This window comes from Conger conger, chromosome 6 (assembly GCF_963514075.1).
Source record: "Conger conger chromosome 6, fConCon1.1, whole genome shotgun sequence".
In the NCBI taxonomy this organism is placed as follows: domain Eukaryota; kingdom Metazoa; phylum Chordata; class Actinopteri; order Anguilliformes; family Congridae; genus Conger; species Conger conger.
The window spans coordinates 26,127,324-26,150,666 of NC_083765.1; the positions used below are offsets into that span (position 1 = coordinate 26,127,324).

General features: G+C 39.2%; 1 long non-coding RNA gene across 1 annotated transcript; it reads right to left on the minus strand.

Annotated features, from left to right (window-relative positions):
- Positions 1 to 1,121: 1,121 nt before the first annotated feature.
- On the minus strand, positions 1,122 to 23,039 carry LOC133130122 (uncharacterized). The gene is made up of 3 exons (XR_009708910.1): positions 22,633 to 23,039; positions 11,642 to 11,723; positions 1,122 to 5,387 (listed from the first exon to the last, which is right to left on the minus strand). It is a non-coding gene; the product is annotated as an uncharacterized LOC133130122 (long non-coding RNA).
- Positions 23,040 to 23,343: the final 304 nt, after the last annotated feature.

Here is a 23,343-nt window from a genome sequence, read left to right on the forward strand (position 1 = left end):
ATCTGTTATACAATGGCTGGATAAATACTCAATTCTAATTGGCTGGGAGGGGTACATTATTTTTCCTTATACCACGGCACTGAAAAACAACTGACCACCTAGGGCAAATACGGCATTCTGATTGACCAAGATGTGTCACGTGGGTGTGCATAAATTATGTATAACCTTGCAAGAACAGTAAGTTAAGCTAAGTCCGTTAAAATGTAATACCTATGTCTTTTTGCGGGACTGGCTGCAAGAATGAGACATGCCAGCTGATGGTGTCAGTTGTGCTGTAAAACTCACATAAATATTGAGGTCTTCCTATGCTTCAGTTGAAAATGGGAAGGGCACCATTTAGTTGCATGGCGCTGAAGTCTGGAATACAGCGTAAAATTTCTGTAAATTTCTTACTATTATTTTGCGAGCCGACATTAGTTAATAGCCTATAAAATTTTATTTCTATTTGGTACTGGTGAGTTTGTGAACATGTCAGTTGGCTTTTAGTTTCAGCAGTAAATTTTCGGCTATGGGAATTTTTCTCAGGAACACAAGCATTTTTTTCTCCCGTTCCCATTGCATTTCAATTAATACATTTGTTTCTTTCTAATAAAAAAATACATTGTCCATAGCTAGATTACTTTGGCAAGCTGTGGTATAAGTGGGATAATACCCTATGAACAAGTCATTTATGAGTAAATAATGCTTCCATTATTTACTTGGAATGCATTATTTACTTTTCACATTGAATGTCTTTCTGGTGAGGAATGTAAGCAAGTTGAGCTTAAAAACACCCTGTAACCTATACAGTTGTTTATTTTCATCAAAAATGTATTGTTTTTTACATGAATAAGGGGAAACCAGATGGAAACCCATGTTGGGTGTTCAGGGTTGTAGGACTGTTTTCTGCCTGATATCCTAAAATCATAGAATGAATATTTTTTCCTCTCAACTGAGAGCAACTTCTGTGAAGTGAACATAAATGTCTGTTACAACTTTCCTTTTGTAAAACAATTGTATAAGAAAACCTCATTTTTCACCACACGTTCCTTTTTCGTTTGCAGATCAGAAATTGCCAGGCATTCCCAGGAATTACACCATCGTCATAACTGTAGCAGTGTGCTTACTGCTTTGTATAATACTTGTGATGGGAAAAACATTTTATTTGCAAAGAAAATGCTTTTTTACACAAGGCAGGTATTTAACAATTTTCCTGGAAGAAATGTCTGTATACATCTGCACAGTCTATTCCCCTGCACAGATACAAAAGCACAAAAATACCAGCATAATGAAAGGCACCAAAACTATCCACACCTCTCAGTTGATTCTAAATAATTACAGAGGCTTACATTTGGTGGACATTCCTCTGCCAGACTTTATCTTTCCAGTTACCCAGTACCATTTTGGGAGCTGACAGTGATTCTGAACTCAGTATCATTATGGGATAAGTGAGCAGACAGACAACAGGCTGATATCACATCACCTTTCCAAGAGAACATACATTACCCTCTTTTCCCGTGGCAGTGGGAGGGAGGTTATATGGGAAGTGCAGTCATAATATTCTCTCCGTTCTGTCTTTATATATCCAGATACAAGCACTTCGGGACAGTGGGCACCTGATCTGAATTGTGCAGAGATAAGTCACAATGACCAGAGAGAGACTCCTGAGGTTAGCAAATGACTGATGAACAGGCACTTTCTCACGCACTGACATTATGTTAAAATCTGCACACAATCAATTCAGAACACAGCACTCAAGTGTATGCTGGTTCATTCCTGATAAGAATGCATATGCCCAATAGTGTAAATTTTTGGCATATGCATAAAATGTTTTCATTGAAATTGCTTACTTTGTGTAATGTTTTTATTATATCAGGTAAAAATGCATATTTCCTATCTATATAATGTTTAGTAGGGATGGATCTGTTGTCTGACAAAAACATATAGACAGAAACAGTAATACAGTAATAAACTGCAGACTGTATCACTGATGGGGGTTTCCATTACTGCCTCAGTGGAATTTTCCATTGTCTGTCTTCCTCCCTCTCTCTTCCTGTCTCTCACTGCCCCTGCCCCTCCCCCTCCCCACTCTCTCTCTCAGCAAACTGACAGCAGACTGACCACAGTGTACTATAAACTCCAGTTGTGCAGGGACCAACTGACAAACTGACGGACGAAGAGGCAGAGTGTTTGTGCTGGCGCTGGTCCATTCACCCTGGCTTTATTATGAACCAGGGGAGGAACAGGGCTGCAGGGGCTGCAGGGGTCCAGGACCTCAGAGCGGGGGGTATCTGTTTGGGGCGGTCCATGAGCTCAGGGCAGGAGTCACAGTAGCCCCAGGAAAAAGAAACAAAGAAAGATGTTAGGCATTTTTCAAATGATCTGTTTTATCAGTAACAGAATTAGTTGTTTCTGTGCCAAAGCTCAAACTCAATTTCAATTTCAATTCATTTGATGTTCTAACTAATGTGCCCGAAGATTGTCTTCTGTAAGATATTTCACTGTAAATTATTTAAACAGATGGTATTCCCACAAAACTTTTGACATAAATTAATTTAAAACTTTGTTTTTAAAGACATTTAAAACAGACATTGAAAGCTTAGTAAAACATTCTGTTTTTTATATTCAGACACTGTATATCCCAATGATACAAAAGTGACAATAGTTTGTATATATAGCAGTATATTTTAACACATCCTCAAAGCAAATCACAATTGGGTATTACAAGTACATTTCTTATTTCACAAACAAATTATATCTTTTCATAATTTGTTTTTCTTTGCTACTGAAAATGACAAACTGAAAAGATCAGGGGCCTCATTTATAAACGTTGCGTATGCACAAAAGAATGCGTACGCAAACTTTGGGATTCATAAAAAACGAACTTGACGGGAAAATGTGCGGTCCTCCACGGAAACTCTGACACATGCGTACGCACATTAACTGGAGAAATGAGAAACTGCAACTCCGATGGCAAAGGGATGAAACGCGAGAAACGGTGTGAAATTGATACCACTGTGTAAAATAAATCGAAATATTACCTCTCACGTATCGTATATGAAGAGATAATTTGCAAAAACGGATAAAAGCCTCTCTTACAACAAATAAACAAACAGCTGTTTGATTGATGCTCCCAGGAGTGCCCAAAAAATATGATTTAGGATGATAAATATGAACGGAGATATGTTGTTGTAAAATAATCCCTCAAATATGTAGCCGAATTGTTAAACAATACTTCATGTTATTAAATGTATTCTCATAAATAATATGGTGAACAGTCGGACAAATTACGCTGCACTGATGCCGTTTACAAATCCTCAGTCGGGCAGATACGAGCGCATAGTTTCATGTATTGTTATCTTATTCATATATTATGTTTTATAATGTGTTTATTGTTATGGATTTTTGTTCGTTTTATCTCTTAATTTTGTAACTGTTTCCAATGGTGCTAGACAAATAACGTGTATTATTATCATTATTATTATTATTATTATTATTATTTTTATTATTATTATTATCATCGTCATCATCACATTCGTTGTGCAGAACTGTTCCTCATTTACAACCAATCAGGATAATTCCCACACCTGTAGCTTTTCAGAGGCAATCAAATGGCTGAAATCCCTTTTCTTGGCCTTCTTTTCAGCGTTTGCCATTGTCGTCTTCGTGAAATGCATATTCATTAGGGGGGTTTCACTGCCTATTTATAGGCAACTGTGGGCGGGACATGAAGCTGGCAAAGGTGCGCCACATTTAGAGTTGATTGTGATTTATAAAGGAAAACTGGCGTGGGACGTGCGTATGCACTGTTTTATAAATCAGAATATTTTTTGTTCGTACGCACGTCCTGGGTTTCATGCGTACACAACCTTTTGACGTGAATCCTACGCACTGTTTTATAAATGAGGCCCCAGGTTTTTCACTTATGGTATATTGTTAAGGGCTGACAGGTTCTTGCACCTGCTCATTTTTATGACTGGTAGCAATTTATTTGGATATTGTTTGTGTGCTCATTGGTGCAACCACCTGTTCCTTATATGACAGGTAAGCATGTCACTATTGGATACCACACAAATCTACAATGAAACTGAATCTGTATGCTATTTGATATTTGTCTGTTGTCTGTTTCTACATGAGATAATACTCTCTATTGTTTTCTTTGTGTAACAAAGATGCTTTTTCTCACAAATCAATAGCTTTTTTTCTTGCGTCAACATATTTTGAGGGACAAACCTGGCATACCTATGGGCAATTTAGACTCTCCAATCAGCCGAACCTGCATGTCTTTGGACTGTGGGAGGAAACCGGAGTACCCGGAGGAAACCCACGCAGACACGGGGAGAACATGCAAACTCCGCACAGAGAGGCCCCGGCCGACGGGGATTCGAACCCAGGACATCCTTGCTGTGAGGCGGCAGTGCTACCCACTGCACCATCCGTGCTGCCCCATTCACAAATCACCCCAAAATATTTCTAAATTATTCTTGCTAAAAAAATATTAATAAAAAGATAGAAAAGTCTGTGTCATGATTGGCTTGCTTTCCACGGTGGCTAAATGGCAAGGTTTATTTTTATTTTTACATCTTCAGATAATACAATTCTTTTGAGAGAGGAGTGAGGGAGAGAGTTTGTCGTGTGAGCTGCACTATTCAGACCCAAGAATTTCCTTTTCTGTAATGTTGCACAGTAAACGGGAAATGCCTTGTGGTGGGCGGCCTGGCCTCTCTGTGAAACCATGCTGCAGGTGTAAGTGTAATGGGTGAGAAATTGCCACGTAGAACAAAGTCCAGATTGAACAAAGGAAGTGGACCCTAGAGGACAGTACGGTTCCGAGTCCTAGGGTGACCAGACTGATTCAGTTGGAACCCTTGAAGAACTTACGAACTAGCACACCAATACAACAATGCAATATCTAATATATATAATTATATATAGATATTGTTGTATTCTAATTGCCATTATAATCTATGGCATATACAAGGCTAATCATGGTGGTGAGATAGGGAGGGAAAGGTGCAGCTTGAAGAGATGAGTCATCAGTCTGCATTTGAAAGTGGTCAGAGACTCTGCTGCTGACTTGTGAATGTCTGGGGACATTGAATAACAGACGGGCTGTGGCGTTCTGGATCAGTTGTTGGATCTTTCCATTTCTCTTCAATACATTTTCATTCTCAAACCTTAGAACCTTATCACACCCGACAATGTGAACTACTATACTATAGGTCCTATAGTAAACAGAGGACTTCAGGTTATTTTTTAAATCTATCAAGTTCATGCATGTTTTTAAAAGTTTTTTATTTAAATATTTATTGATTGTTTGAAGGGAACCAAAGTTTGAATACTCACGTACAAGCTTTAGTGGACATTGCTGTTTCACTCTGTGTCAGAGTTGTTCAGCAGGGTAGGACCTGGCTCAGTGGTAGATGTCATGAAAGAAATGAAGACAATGTATACACATTCGAGGTTGTTCATACACAAAATAATTTAGGAAAGTTGTGTATAACCCTATTACTGTAGCTCTAAGTTGAAAGCATTTCATTTGTGAAGGAATTGCCAGTCGACAACCAGTGTGCATAAATGTGCATAAATATAACTTTCATACATCATTATTTTGAAATAAAAGATTCAGAGCATTAAAACTATATACTAAAAATATGCATTTCAGCAAATGTAAGTGTGATAGCTGCTGTTGGGCCAAATTGTGACAGATTGTTGCTGTGGTGTCACTAAGTGGTTACAAAACAGTGCAAGGGCATTTCTAAATGATGGGTAAGGTATGTGGTCATATAAGAGAAATTCAGTCATATGAAACAGTTAACTACTTGAAAAGTCTATCAGAAATACTAATGCAGCACAATCCATCAATTCTATAAGCTATATATAAAATGAGAGGCATGTGTCATATTTCAAATGAATAATCAAATGCAATATAGCCATTAAAACAATCCAGATACTCCAAAATGCACATTTCCCTGATTATCTCTCACCAAGAGTGCAATATACACATACATTTACACGGGTATTATTGAATATCTCCATCTAGTGGCTACATGGAAATATATGCACGTCCACTCCCCAAATGTGTTGTTTTTACATACCTTTTATTACTAAAGGTTTTTGATGCATCTATTTGGTACCTTTCTGTAAACACAGCTGTTATCAGTACAGTTAACACTGCTGTTTAAACATTTGATTACTTTTTCAAATCGAGGGTTTTCAGCATACAAAACTATTCTGATGTTATATAATATATAATATATGATCTAATCAATAGATGATATGTGTATAGTTTAAATACAAATATTTTTTCAATATTTGTTTTATTTTTATCTGTTTCAGAACTATATACAGTACAATACAGGCATGTTTTGCATAATGAAAGCATTTACTGCCATTGATTTTAAGCACAATTAATTGAAATTGAACTCTGAACACTAAATTTTATTTTGATAGCACAATTCATCTGTATTTCTCTGAGGTAGGATTTGAGAGGTAGAGTCATGTGTATTATTCATCAGAAGGATAGTATACATGGGAGTTTTCTTTTCCTAGTTCCAAAAGATTGCTCAGGAAATAAAGTGAATTAAAGGTGACTGTAAATATACAATGAGCAACAACAAACGTATCTTACAATACACAATATTGTAAAATACTTTGAAATACATCAGACAAATGTAAATCATCTGCTCATTAAAACGATTATGCTCTTATTCATACCAATTTCTGTTCCTTTTATCATAGTTTGGAACGTAAAGTTTTAGTTTTAAGTCAAACACAACATCTATCTATCTAACTTCTGCCTACTTAGACTTTCTGCCATTTAGAATTTGACAAATCTGCATGAAACGTGGTATATGTAATCTCTGGTCCAATATCTAAAAATGTTATGCGGGAATTGCATAGTCAAAAGATGGCCGAAGGAAGGACCAATACATTTTTGAGGGTGTGGCCAACTTTACTTTTGTGAATGGTTTGTTCAATCCTAACAAAGTGGGTTGTGGAAGCCCTCCAAATATGAATATGATCCAAACATGGGCACCATCAGCTAATCATTTTACATTTACATTACATTTTAGTCATTTAGCAGACACTTTTAATCCAAAGCGACTTACAAGTGCAAAGGTTCTTCCACAAGTTAAAGCATCACATCCATAACTAGTAAATTGCACATGAAGGACTGTTCTAAACAAAAATACAGTCATAGTAAGTGCAAAATTTTCAGCTTCCATTTGACAGACTTAGCAATGACGGATCATCATGAATCTTGGTGGGTAAATGAACCTCTACACTTGCTATGACTGTAAAATTATAATACAAATTAGAATCAGTCAGCCATTAGGGGGCGCAAATATGCAGGTTTCAAAGAATATCATTAACTCTGATTAGTAGAAAATTATAAACCATACATTGTTTGATGTAGGTCCTCCAGCCGAACAACTTTTCTTCAATAAGCATCATTGCCAGCCATTTAGATTTTCCACTATATTGACTTATTTGCAAAACCTACTTTTATTTATTTATTAACCTTTATTTATACAGGGTAAGTTGACTGACACACAGGCTCTTTTGCAGCAACACCATTGAATTCTGTGGTCCTCAAAAGGTATTATGGAAGTACATTTTTAAGTTTTGTGCACGCACTTTTTGTTTATCATTGATTGGTATTTGTAAGCATAAACAAGTGGATGCAAATAAAAGCTGAGTCTACTTGTGTTCGATCTGGCAGAATCTGTTAGTTTGAATCTGTTTTTTCTCTTTCTGTTTTTCTGTACATTGGTTGTTTTGGATTTCCTGGTTGCTTGGTTTTGGACTCACTGTGTTTCTGGATTTCATATTTTGTACTTTTGCCCGTTTTCTTCTGCCGACCTGGTTTTGAATCTCTGCCTGTTTTTCAGTTTATGCACTGCTTACCCTACAGTGGGAGCAATAATTATTTGATCCCTTGCTGATTTTGTAGGTTTGCCCACTTACAAAGAATGGAACTGTGTAGAATTTTAATCATAGGTACAGTTTAACATTGAGAGACAGAATATCACAAAATAATCCACAATAACATCATCATATAAATTTTAGGAATTTATTATTGTATTTTTGCATGAAATAAGTATTTGATCCCCTACCAATCAGCAATAATTCTGGCTCCCACAGACCAGTTCGTTTTCCATTAAGAAGCACTCCTAATCTCAACTCATTACCCAAAACACCTGTGTCAACTCGTTACATCGTTATGTAGCTGTATAAAAGACACCTGTCCACACAATCAATCAGATTCCAACGTTTCCACCATGGCCAAGACAAAGGAGCTGTCTAAGGATATCAGGGACAAAATTGTAGACCTGCGCAAGGGTGGGATGGGCTACAAGAAAATAAGCAAGCAGCTTGGAGAGAAGTTAACAACTGTTGGAGCAATTATTAGAAAATGGAAGAAACACAAATTCATGGCCAATCTCCCTTGGTCTGGGGCTCCACGCAAGATCTCGCCACGTGGGATATCAATGATCATAAGAAAGGTCAGGGATCAGCCCAGTACTACACAGGAGGAGCTTGTTAATCACCTGAAGGCAGTTGGGACCACAGTCATGAAGAGAACCATCAGTAACACACTACACCGTGAAGGATTAAAATCCTGCTGCGCGTGCAAGGTTCCTCTGCTGAAGAAGGCACATGTACAGGCCCGTCTGAAGTTTGCCAAAGAACACCTGGATGATTCAGAGGAGGCTTGGGAGAAGGTGATGTGGTCAGATGAGACCAAAATAGAGCTATTTGGCATCAACTCGACTCAAACTCTGTTTGGAGGAAGAGAAATGCTGAATACAACCCCAAGAACACCATCCCCACTGTGAAGCATGGAGGAAGAAACTTTATGCTTTGGGGGTGTTTCTCAGCTAAGGGGACAGGACGACTTCACCGTATTGCGGGGAAGATGAATGGGGCCATGTACCAGGAAATTTTGGGCGACAACCTCCTTCCCTCAGTGAGAACACTGAAAATGGGTTGTGTATGGGTCTTCCAACATGACAATGACCCAAAACATACGGCCAAGGCAACAAAGGAGTGGCTCAAAAAGAAGCATATTAAGGTCCTGGAGTGGCCTAGCCAGTCTCCAGACCTAAATCCCATCGAAAATCTGTGGAGGGAGCTGAAGCTTCGAGTTGCCAAGCGACAGCATCGGAACCTTAAGGATTTGGAGAGGATCTGCAAAAAGGAGTGGACCAAAATCCCTCCCAAGATCTATGCAAACCTGGTGAAAAACTACAACAAACGACCTCTGTGCTTGCCAACAAAGGTTTCTCCACCAAGTATTAAGTCCTATTGTTCTATGGATCAAATACTTATTTTATGTGAAAATATGATATTAAATTTATAAAATGTATATGATGTTATTGTGGATTATTTTGTGATATTCTGTCTCTCAATGTTAAAATGTACCTATGATTAAAATTCTACACAGTTCCATTCTTTGTAAGTGGGCAAACCTACAAAATCAGCAAGGGATCAAATAATTATTGCTCCCACTGTATATGAGCCTGTCTGCCTTGATTATGACCTTTGCCTGACTCTCGATTACATCTACTCCTTGTTTATAAAGCCTGCCGTATTCTTCTTATCCCTGAGTCTGCGCATGGTTCTTCTGTCCCATATGCTGACAGAGGACAAGTTGATTGACATCACCTAGAAATTTTGGAACAATCAAATATAGTACCATTAAGATATTAAAGGTACAATAGGTAATTTCGGACTCCTAACAGTCAAGAGATGTTATGCCGGGGGGAACAGAGGAACCAGTAGCAGACAGGGGTGCAGAAAAATGGCAGGTTTTAATATCAAAAGGGGCAGACAGAGCAGAGTCGAAAAACATGCCAGGGTCAAAACCAGGGGGTCCGTCCAAAAAGGCAGAGGTACAAAAATCCAAAAAGCAAAGAAGAGTCCAGGGAAGCAGGCAGGGGTCAAAACCATCCATCCATCCATCCATCCATCCATTATCGTAACCCGCTTATCCTGAACAGGGTCGCAGGGGGGCTGGAGCCTATCCCAGCATACATTGGGCGAAAGGCAGGAATACACCCTGGACAGGTCACCAGTCCATCACAGGGCACACACACCATTCACTCACACACTCATACCTACGGGCAATTTTCTCCAATCAGCCTAACCTGCATGTCTTTGGACTGTGGGAGGAAACCAGAGTACCCGGAGGAAACCCACGCAGGGAAACGAAAACGCGGACTGGATTCACAATGACACACATGTAATACAAACGGCCCCGGACTAGAGAGTAGACAATTGCAGAGAATCAGGAGATGCAGGGATAGAGAGAGAAAGGTGTGAATACTTCGCTGAAACTAAGCAAGTCATCAGTGATAGAATAGGGAGGCAGAGTTACAGAACAGAATTGAAACTGGAGATGCATTTGTAAGTTAGTTAAGTGATTTAAATTACAAATACCCAAAACTAGTGAATGTTAGTTTGTTAGTTTGACAAACATATTAGTGTGTCAGTATAATTAGTACTGTACAAATTCTATGTTAGTTGGGATTAGTATATTAGTATTAGTATATTAGTATATTATGTACAAACATGAAATGGAGAGAAAGCAGGAAGTAAGAAATGTAAGATTGGAAGGAAGACTAAACCCCGGAACTATTGTAAACACCCAAATAGTGGGGCACGCAGACAAGGGAGTGACTGGGCTAGAAAACATTCTGACTCAGACATCACAGGGGAAGACGAGTGCAAAGACTAACAATATAAACAGAACCAGACATGAAATATGAAAAATAATAAATTACAAGAATAAATAATACTAAACAATGATACACTAACACACAGAACACAGGAACATAACAAGAGAGGAATTGCAACAATAAACAACTTCAGACCACAACACTGTTTAAGCTTCCCACAGTCTGAATAGAACGCGTAATATAAAGCATTATTACACAGCCAGTGCTCTCGTGCACTGTTTTGCCGTCTTTTTTCGGAGTGTTCTCATAAGAGAATATTTGCTGAACAGGTGACTTTATGAGATTTTGACTTTGGTGTTGTAAGGGTACTTTTCTTAATTGATTCTTAATTGACAATGTGTGTTAACGTAAAGACAATCACATGATTACAAATAACCTTTTAGTGATAATCCTTATTACTATTAGACCACTTTCTGAATTAAGTGCTTACTATGAGTCTTTTTCTGTCTCTCTCCAGCAGACAGACAGCCTTTGAACTTAATGTCTCTGCTTCTCAGCTAGCACATTCTGGTCTTACAGCAAGGTCAACAAAGGGTATTCAGAAGACAAAATACTGATAAATGTTCATGGCCAGCTTCATGTCTTTTTGTTTTGGTAAAGCCCCCCCTTCTGGAAAAGTGTGTGTAAGAGTCTTACTGGGTCTGATGCAAATCAGAAAGCCGGTAAGCTTTCTCACTTTCTGTCATTTCTTTGCAAATAAATACGAAAGTTAAACTCAGGTATAGCTATCATTGTTTTTACTGGGATCTGTTTCATCAGATGATGCTCACCTGTGAAAAAAAGGGCATTTTTCCCTAGCAGTTTGGCGACGAGGATGGGATCGCTAATGTGGTTCTTCCCTATACAGAACAGTCTCGGAGTCTGTGATGCAGACAGACAGTGTACACTGCCAGGGGTTAGAGTCCCGAAAAACCCACCTCACGAAGGGATTGTAAGCAATCACCTATGCGGAAGGATGATGGTATCCGGTCCAGTTCTGAAACATTTATGTATGCGATCCTAAAAAAAGAAAACTCAGGTGAGGCCATAGTAAATCACTAAAAGGTACCTTGTTCAAGTATAGCTAGCATTGTTTTTACTGGGATCTGTTTCATTAGAGTTTCAGTGATTGCTTGTCTGGAGTGCAATTTGGGCAGCTACATGAACAATCTGAATAAGCCCCCAGGCCATTTGCTGTGGCAGTTAGAACCAATTTTCAACCAATGACCTTGAAAAGTACAATGTTTTTAAACAGAGTGATGGCCCGACAAATGTACACTTTGAAACCCAAATTTAAGGACTATAAACACAGGCAGAGGGTGCGTCAACAGGTCAGTGAGCCTTTTTCAATGATTAGAAGGGATAACACAAAACATTGTTACATGTCCCTCCCCCATTTGGTCAAACTTGAGAGTTGGGCAGTGGCTATTCTTCTGACGAGGAATTACACACACTGACACATCTTTTGGTTTTTCCCATTTTTTGTTTTGGCACTTGCTGCTGTGATGTCAGGCAGCAGTTCCACAGGTGATTTAGGTTGGCCTCCTAATTGATGCGGGAGAGAACGTGAACACAAACTGAGATTTTGGTGAGGACACTCAGACATATGGCTTAGAGGAAAAGTTCATTCTTGGCACATGTCGTAGCTATTTACCAGTAAGGACAACTTCTGTCATAATCACCTACCTGATTTGGGGAGAATAATATTTTTATTAGTTCTTCCTCTCCATTAAGCCTAGAGCACACACCTGATGTTAGGAAATTCTCGATAATTAAGTCTAATTAGGGGCATTACGGTTCAGCCAGCAGGCTTCATTTGATCAATATGTTTCCCAGCACAAAGGGACTCATAACACTATGCATTATAATGGAGTATAGTTACACTCAGGAAAATGTAGCCTACTTGTTATCTTGTAAAATGTGTATCAAATAATGTGGAATAATTTGAACATTATGTATTCTTTTATAATCTATAAAGAAAGAATGAAAATATTTCCCTCATTCCTGTAAAAATGTTCTGGTGCAGGTCTGCTTTCCCAGCAAAACATTGAAACATCCTTTGGCTCACTTCCCATTCAAATGGCTGTAAATGAGTAAAGGAGTCAAAATGCAAACTTACTCCGAGCTTATATGGCAAACACGCCCTAACATGTTTTTCAGGGAAGCAATTGGAGCTAGTAGTTAGTTTCATGCTCAAGAGTGCAAGTCCTGTGAGGACCATGATGTACTCTTTGGTGACGTGTTTTATTTGAATAAGATCCCGAGAAGCTCACCTGTGTTAATGGGCAAAAGAGTAAGTTACAACAGAAAGCAATAAGCAGATTAGTTAAGGCAATACCCACATAACAAAACACCTGCCAGTTCATTCATTCCCAATCATTCGTTTCACCTGTGTTTCATTTCCTGTTTCCCCGCACCTTGCCTCCTCTGCAAGAAATATGGTAATATCAGTGTCCTTTTCATGGCAAGGGTCCAGAGAACCAAATACAAAATAGTTTCTAATTCTAAAAATGTTTTCTAAAGGCACTCTGGACCACCGTGAGCTCACGTACAAGCTTCTCTGACCAGTAACTGTATTGCAGTTGTTAAGTATTGGCCTTCTTCCCATCCGTGCGCAATCAACAACTGTAAAGAACCTACTACATGCATGTTATTAAAGTGACTGAAAAGCATTTTAGCTAATGGCATTATGTTTGCAGCGGTGTATACTTTGCTTGGCTTGTATAAAACAACACAGCATTTTTAATTTTATTTTATGAAACCGTACCATTTCTGGCAAAAACTGTTCTTGAGATTTTAGAAAAGGTTGAATTATTTTATAATGTCATTGACATTCCATGTGTCCTTTTTGGGTCTGCAAAGTTTTATTTTGGAAAACAGCCTGGACATAGGTTAGAAACAATAATGTAGAATGCTACATGGTGAAATTGTCAACAAATTTGAATGGGGATTTCTCCAGTGTTGTGGCTCCATTGTGTCTCTAATCACATCAGCCTCAGTATCAGAGGGAACCCGGCAACACAGGATGCAAGTGCAGATGGGGAGTTTATTAAATGAATGAACAGGAACACAAAATCAAAGACAGAGAGACTGGATCAGGAAACTGGACCAGGAACAGGGAGCAAAAGTCTAGAGGTTGATGTGAGGTATGAAAGAATGAGACTTTACTCAGAGTGAGGGGACTGCAGGTCTTAAATAGTGAGGGGGTCAGGTGTATTGAGTGTGGGCTGATTAGTGATTGGTGAGTGGGAGCAGGTGTATTGAGTGTGGGCTGATTAGTGATTGGTGAGTGGGAGCAGGTGTAGTGAGTGTGGGCTGATTAGTGATTGGTGAGTGGGAGCAGGTGTAGTGAGTGTGGGCTGATTAGTGATTGGTGAGTGGGAGCAGGTGTATTGAGTGTGGGCTGATTAGTGATTGGTGAGTGGGAGCAGGTGTGGTGAGTGTGGGCTGATTAGTGATTGGTGAGTGGGAGCAGGTGTAGTGAGTGTGGGCTGATTAGTGATTGGTGAGTGGGAGCAGGTGTGGTGAATTGGGTGGTGATCACTACTCCACCGACATTGAGAGTGCAAGGACGGCATTCAAACACACAATGCATTAATACCTGCTACAGGTACTGTCACTATGGTGGTCTACTTCAAACAACATGTACCACTGGGCAAGCTGCTAAGTATTCAATCAAATATTCTCTTTGAATCAACAACCAAATAGATTATTTTGAGAGGAACGCAGAAAGAAGATGATTAATTTCTAGAAATCAATTATGGAAGTATTTTGCAAGTACATAGTGTCTATCTGAACTAAATATAGCAGCCATGAAAGTTGATGTTCAGACAACTGTACAATCAGATCACAGAAAATAACATTTGTACATGTTTTGTAGAATTTATTTGTCTTATTTCTGTTAACAGGGCACTCTTGAAAATGAAGCACACATCCCAACGAGTCCTCCCTGTTTAAATAAAGAATAAATGAAAATAATCATCAATTCTGCATTAGTGAGACCACTGATGTAAGGATGTATGTAATCACTAAATACAGCTATTAAACCATTTTTTCTTCACCTGTCTGCTTTTGGTTCCTCTGTTCCCCCTGGCGTAACAGTCATTGCATGCAAAGGATAAATGTCCAAGTATTAAACATGACAACTGTATGATACATAATGCTAATTTACTTTCTCAAAATACTTTTAGTATCCCAAAAATGGAGGGGGGGGTGGCGGGATAGGTACAAATTTCAAAATTATATGGAGGAAAATGCCCTCACATTAAAGCTGACCATCTGCACCTTAAATACATAGTCATTGTGTCATTTGAAAAGAGCTACAGTACACAGCCAAAACAACAACAAAACATTTTTTCACTTTCAAAATACTTTTGGACCTTATTGTGTATGTGTGCAAGTATTAGAAGGCCAATTGCTTTGTTTTTGCAATACACTGACACTGTCATTTAGCTGACGCTTTTAATCCAAAGTGCATAGGTTCTTCCACAAGTTAAAGCATTACATCCATAACTCGTAAAATACACATGAAGTGTTGTTCTAAACATATAGTCATCATAAGTGCAATTTTTTTTTTTTGGGGGGGGGGGGTCAGACAAGAGGGATAGGGATATCAGAAAGGGGGGCGGGGGAAATCAGGAGGGAGGACTAAGGTATAGTTTGAAAAGGTGTGTTTTTAGTCTGCGTCGAAATAGGGGGAGGGATTCTGCTGTCCTGACAGTGGTAGGCAAGTCATTCCACCACTGATGCACCAGAGCGGAAAACAGGCGAAAACGGGCTGCAGCATTCTGGACCAGCTGGAGGGGCTTGATGGCAGAAGCTGGGAGACCGGCTAACTGTAATAATTCTACAGTTGTAGTTGGCTAATAATATTACAAAAATACCACATTATTAAATAATTAAATTGTAAATTACGAAGGTTACATGTTGCACTTTATTGAACATGTCGCCTAATTGCCTTTTAAATCATATTCATCAACTGATGATTTCCCACTTTCTCACAAACCGTATCACTAGCCGTCTATATAATTTGGCAAAAATTATATATAAGGTTGGATAATTTAGTTTGTAAGTTTTTAATTCTATTAAGTTCCCACCAGTCGTGATAAATGCAATATTTTAAAATGTTCCTGCAGTGCTTTATTCACAATTAACACTACTTTCTCTCATAACGCAGTCAAACAGTCGCTGCATGGAATGCCTAATCGATCTTAGAACAAGTTGATGGGCCGAGTAACATCGCACGTAGAAGCTATATCCCTTGAGCAACCGCCTAAGTGATAGTTCAGGGAACACTAATAGAAAAGTAAACTTTAGTAAGGCATACCTTAGAGAGTCTTCGTAAAGCGCTGAGACACCGTTATCGGGAAACGCACCCCAGAATTTCAGCTTTTATTTCCTGGTATTTAAACCTAGATGTGTTAAAGTACTTAGGAGATAGCAGATTTGGTATCAGACCACCCCATTTTTAGCTGAGCAAATGTATTGGAACAGAGAGTATTTAAGTAAATGAAAGTAAATAACACTTAATATTTGGTAACATCTTCTTCTTCTTTTTTCGTATATCGTCAGATGGCCAACTATTTGGTAACATAACCCATGCAGTAACTGCATCAAGCCTGTGACCCAGTTGTGATCTGTGATCAGTTGTTGTTTGTTTCAGAGTTTTTTCCCTCCAATTTTTCTCCCTAATGAAGTCCTGTGCTGTGTTGGCAGTGTGTTTTGGGTCATTTTCTTGCTGGATGATGACTCGCAATGAGTTTGGATGAATTTCTCCGTAGGTTGGCACACAAAATGTTTTTGTATGCTTCTGAATTCATCCTGCTGCTACCATCATGAGTTGTATCATCAATAAAGATAAGCAAGCTAATCAGCCAGAGCCATGTAAGCCCAAGACATGTCACTGTGCTTCACAGATGAGCTTAAAAGTTTTGGATCATGAACTGATTCCTTCTTTTTCCACATTTGGCCTTTCCATCATTTTGGTAGAGGTTAATCTTGATCTCATCAGTCCATAAAACCTTGTTCCAGAACTTGTGTGACTCATCTCTGTACTTTGCAAATTGTAATCTTGCCTTTCTGATTCTTACTACTGATGAGTTTGCATCCTATGGTATAGCCTCTATGTTGCTGCTCTTCTTTGAACAGTTGATTGAGATACCTTCACCCTTGCCCTGTGGAGATTGTTTGTGATGTCACTGACTGATGTTTTGGGGTTTTTTCTTACGTTATGCTGGAATTGTTTTGTGTTGGGTGCTGTAATGCCAAACGTAATCAGGCACAAAGTGTAGTGGGATTTTTTTCGATTCCCCACTTTAAAGTCTAAATAGACCAAATGGAATCTATGGATTCAGAGACTAACCCAGATCCTACAGTCCATTTACAGAGCGGTCTCGTATTTAACGTTACTAAACTGGGGACAGGCTGGCAACCAATGCCACATGTGGAGGACACTTTCTTTCGGGTAAATACATTGGGTAGCTACATTGGCTGGTTAGCTAAGTTATAAGCTAAGTGCCAAGTTAACCATATAGCTTGCTAGCTAACATTAGCTACAACATTAGGAGGGTGCTGACAGCTAACGTTAACATTGCATTAGCTAGCTAGACCACATCGTATAAATCATATAAATAAAATAATTGAATTCAGTTTTCACAAATTATTTTTATATTCCAACGTTGACTTTACATGTTCGTACTGGTTAAATGAAATGGGCAACACTGTCTGATACTCAAATTCGTCAGTGTCAGTAGGCAGCAGAGCCATTAAGTTCTTTGCTGTTGTGATGTCACGCTAATTTGTCGTTCTGCCATTTTGGCTCAGTATGGCTCTGGCAATGTATAATTGTATGCTCCATGTGTCGCATGGCCTGCAGTTGCATCATGTCTTACATTATAGAGTTACTGGCTAACAGACAAGCTAAATGTTCACTGTTCACTTTCAATGGTGCCTCGCTTTTGTGCAGTTACTTGTTTTGTTGTTGCGTCAACCAGAAGACTGCATTCCTTAAGCTGACCTTGCCTGGCATGGGAGCACATCAGTTATGGAGGAGGTATGTTGGCTCTCTGGATGATGAAGGTTTATTCCCTGAAGTGGTTTATTCCGTGTATACAACAACTGCTCACCAAATAAATAATTCTGTGCTTATTTTAAATTCCTCCTGTATTATTTTGGAAAAAGAGTATTGCACATATTTGCACATTCGCATAATATAGCTAGAACTAAATGGAATTTAGCGAATAGCCATTAGCAATGTGTTTAGCGATCACTATCTGTACAGTCTGGAGTACGGTTGCCACATATGATTTGTGAAAAACCGGGACATTTGACACGCCATTATCCATTCAGAAAAGTGCTCTCTTTTTGCCCAGAGTTGTACGTTGTATATCGTTTTTTTTTTGGTTTTTTTGCTGATGGCTGCTTGTCTGATTTTGTTCTCTCATCCACCTCGTCTGTATCTCCCCCCATTTTATAAAACTGACAAAATAAAAAACAAATCAGAAGTATTAAGCGATTACCTCTAGGCTAGTAGCTTGCTGAACTTTCCTACGGTGGGGTCGCTGAAGTGAATGCACGCACGAAACTGACAGCCCGTGCAGCAGTTGCTAGGTGATAATACTTTCGTATTTCTGCTACGAATTAAAAAGAAGTATAGGCATATAGGGCGGCCTGTAGTGTAGTGATTATGGTAAATGACTGGGACACGTAAGGTGAGTGGTTCTAATCCCGGTCTAGCCAAAAAAAGATCTGCAAGGCCCTTAACCCTGCATTGCTCCAGGGGAGGATTATCTCCTGCTTAGTGTAATCAACTGTACGTCACTCTGGATAAGAGCGTCTGCCAAATGGCAATAATGTAATGTAACATATGGCCAAACCGGGACACGGAAAGAATCATTTTCCGGGGCAGTCGCTCAAAAAAGAGAACCATCTTGGGAAAACCAGAACTTGTGGCAACCCTAGGAGAAAACCTTAAAATAAGGTGGTTTGAAAATTTTTTCCATTAGAAACATAGCTATGTAACTATACTCATCCACTTGCACTGCTACAGGATAACCACCTGTCACTAACTAGAGTTTAGCTGATGTTAACCATGCAGTGTCCATCTTAGTTAATGTTAATTTACCTAATGTTAACATCAATATAAGCTACACTGTCCATCTTCTTTAACATAGTTTACGTATGTATGTCCATCCATCCATCCATTATCTTAACCCACTTATCCTGAACAGGGTCGCAGGGGGGCTGGAGCCTATCCCAGCATACATTGGGTGAAAGGCAGGAATACACCCAGGACAGGTCGCCAGTCCATCGCAGGGCACACACACCATTCACTCACACACTCATACCTACGGGCAATTTACACTGTCCAATCAGCCTAACCTGCATGTCTTTGGACTGTGGGAGGAAACCGGAGTACCCGGAGGAAACCCACGCGAACACGGGGAGAACATGCAAACTCCGCACAGAGAGGCCCCGGCCGACGGGGATTGGAACCCAGGACCTCCTTGCTATGAGGCGGCAGTACTAACCACTGCACCATCCGTGCCACCACGTATGTATGTATGTATGTATGTATGTATGTATGTATGTATGTATGTATGTATGTATGTATGTAATGTATGTAATGTATGTATGTATATTTGTTGAAGCCAAACCGTTTCTATTGCTATATGGAAAAAGAACTAATAGAAAACAGCATATTGAACAAGGGATACGGGAGACCGACGGTTTAAATTTATGTCTCGTTGATGGCAATATCATTTTGTTGACGGGTAACACAACAACAATGTAAAGATAAAGTTGACCGATTTGATGCTGTTTACGTTTAGTTGGGACACTATCTTCAATAGTGTTCATTCTGGTAGCTTTGTTCTCTGTGATCTATATGGTGATCTAATTTACAATCTGCCCCCTCCCTCAGATAAACAGGATGTGAGAGGCAGTTGGTGGTCTACAGATCTTAAGTAACGAGAGGAAAGGCGTGTGCGCCAGACCACAAACCTTTGTGACTGACTCACATGAGAAACACAAAAACCCTCCGACATCTGAAATGTGTCTATATGTTACACTTCCGGAAGGGTTTACCCTCAGTAATAGAAATAGTTTTACTATGAATATGGCCATTGCTGAATTATCACAAAGAGAGATTCTATTTCTCTCTGAAGCTGTGCTTCAAATGAAGGGTCATAAACAGGTACAACCCTTTGTACTATGATGGTCTTCTTTTCTTCCCCCTCCTTAATTCTCTCACTCTTTACCTTCTGTGCTTTTTTTTCAAAGCAAATTGTCCCCTGGAGTACCTCTTGATGTACAGTACAGTACATCTATGTTGAGGTGACAGTCATTGTGTAACAGAGCTTTAGAATGGTAGTGAATGCTTCCAAAGAAAGCACACATATGCTGTAAATTGTCAATTAATTTACTATTTATAATCTTGAGGACTGCAGAATGATACTTGTTACTGTTGCACATGGTAACAGGTGTTTATGGTCTCTTCAAGATTTATCTGGTATAATTCAGTCACAGCTTATTACAATGTGTGCACCTCTGCACCTGCGCCTGAACAGTCAGAAAAGTTATTTTTTCTATGATTGGATGGTTTTTAATGTCAGCATGGATGTGTCATATCTATAGTCATATCTAACCCTCTCACTCTCTCTCCTCCACCCTCCACCCTTCTTGACCCATTTTTCTCTCATATGGAGCCAATGCTTCCTTGCTTCTTTCTCACCCACTCCTCCACTGTCAGGTAACAGTGGGGTTGATCTGTGACCCAGTTAAACATTCCACTGTAAAAACACCTTAAATGTGTCCTTACCTCCCTCTGACACCAGTTTGCACCATGGCACACGGTTGGCCATTGCTCCAAGCAGACCATTGCTCCCTAAGTTTTCAGATTGATATCCTTGGGTTTGTACTTATGGACCTGTACTTATGGACCTTTGATGGTGATGCTGGACAAGCTACCTACATTCAAGTCATCTTCCTACTACTTTGTTGAATTCATTGTGCCATTGATCTTTACCCTATCCACTTTGCCCCCTTGTGGTTGAGTCGTCGATGTCCCAAATTATTGTTTCAATCATATTTATAGAATACAAAAAACTATGACGTAATAAAACAAAACAAAATTATCCAACTGATGCCAGATTGTTGAGACTCTTCGCTAGTGAGAGCTGCAGCTTAGATGCTTATTGGCCTCTTGTTTGTAAAGCAGGGCAATAAAGCTCCAGCCTCCTCACCATGCACAGTTTACATCCCTTGCCTTGATAGGAATGTTTTAACACAGAAATCTTTCCTGATGTACCATTAAGCATTAATTAATCAGGATTAACGGAATGATACAGCACCCATTTCAATGTTGAATCCTTTTGCATTTTATATGATATTAATAATTAAAATATTCAGTTGGCTTATAAAAATAATTTTGCCACTCTAATAAAATTTCAATGAATTGAATAATAAATGCACAAAACACGTTTTATAACTGTGTGCTTGTGAAGTTTTTTGGACTCCTACGAAAAAACTGACAACTTAACTTTTTTGTACAAATGCATTTCCGAAGGATTTACAGTCAATTTCGTTTGGCTCATGTTTGATAAATGAGGCCAACTGTGTTTTGGAATCTCTTGTATTGTTGTGTATCTTTTGTGTACACTATGTAAATGCTCTGTCTTATACTGATACATTTCTGGTACAAGCCTCTTATTTAGTTTAAGTCTTCACCATGTGTGTGCAGTAAATAGTTTGACATATTGACACTTCCATAGGACTAGTAAAAAATAGGTGGAAATTTCCCTCTCGGGGGGCAAATAGTGCCTGGTCCAATATGACCCACCGCTGTTTGACAGCAGGTATGGGTGCTTCTCCTTTTATGTATTCCTCTTTTCCTGCCCAACATGTTGATAGTGCGTATGGCCTAATGATTCAATTGTGGTTTCATCAGACCATAGCACTCTCTTCCAGTCATAATTCCAATGAGGTTCGGCAAAATCCTTGATGCTCGTTTTGTTTATTGTGCTCAGTAAGGGCTGTCTTTGTGTGACCCTTCCATAGAATTTGTTGGTATCGAAGTGCCATTTTATGGTTCTTTTTGAGACTTTGTGTCCCCAAAATGCGACCAATCTCTGCAGTTCTAATCTGTGATCCCTGTTATGGCCTCACTCACCATTTTCCTTACTGTCCGTATTTGCAATTGTGTCCTCTTCCTGCCAAGTGTGCAACCATTCCATATGTTTTCTGCCTTTTTATTATTGCCCTTACAGTGCTTAGTGGCATTTGTAACTGTGTATTCATTTTTTGTAGCCATTGCCAGAGTTGTGAAAGTGAATTTCCATCTGCGTCTTCTCAATTGACCGTTCTTTGAGTTTCCCCTTGCTGGTGGCAGATATTTTGCATGCTTGTTACCTTATTTTTATACTCCAGTGAAACAGGAATGACACAATATAGTTCCTTTGTTCTGAGATTAACTATATTAAGTCCAGTTATATTGCCAATTTCGCTTTGATTTCATTTACAATAATTGTTAGGGGGGACAGGGATAACTGTAATATTATTCATTTTAATGAATATTTCGTTTTTTTAATATATTTTCATCTTTTACTTTCTCACTGTTGCAATTAAAAATATAGAACGTAATACTGGCTTTAACACTGGGACTTTTATTTTTTAAGGAATAACTTACTAAAGTTGTTTACTTTTCTACGTGTGTTATCACTTAGGAGGTTGCAGACTGTGTTATTTCTGAATAAAACACTGCAGGAAATATTCCATTTGTCACGACTGCTGGGAACGTATTCATAGAAAACTTTCAAACTAAATTATCCAACCGTATATAACATTTTTGCTAAATTATATATACTGTTAGTGATACGGTTTGTGGCTACGCCATCAGCAATACGCCTTCTTTGGCATGTCATGTTTTACTTACTTTATTTTCATGTCTTTGTCATAGGAACCTCGGCGTGGTGATGGACAGCAGACTGTCCCTTTCCGAGAACATTGCGGCGGTGACCCGGTCTTGCAGGTTCTTCCTATACAACATACGGAGAATCCGCCCCTTTCTCACCCCCTACTCGACCCAGCTCCTGGTCCAAGCGATGGTTCTGTCCCGCCTGGACTACTGCAATTCCCTCTTGGCTGGCCTCCCAGCGTCCGCCATCAGACCCCTCCAACTCATCCAGAATGCAGCAGCTCGTCTGGTCTTCAACCTTCCCAAATACTCACACGTCACCCCCCTGCTTACTTCCCTCCACTGGCTGCCTGTCATGGCTCGCATCAAATTCAAAACATTGGTGCTAGCCTTCCAAGCAGTGAAAGGGTCTTCCCCAGCTTATCTACAAAAATCTTATCTTTGTTGTACAGGTAGCAGTTGAAATTGTACTTCCCTCTAGGGTCTTTCAGCGACCTTATCCCTGGTTATGGGTATGCACTTTGTTGTACGTCGCTCTGGATAAGAGCGTCTGCCAAATGCCAATAATGTTATGTAAATAGTGCCTTAAATTACTTTCAGGGTTGATTTGGCAGAAGCACCATCACAATACTGGTGTAATTCACTGTTTTCTCTGATTAGCTGACGTTTTCAATAAAAGCGCATCAACAAGCAAAGCCCACCAACGCGATTTTTAATTTTTTTTTACAT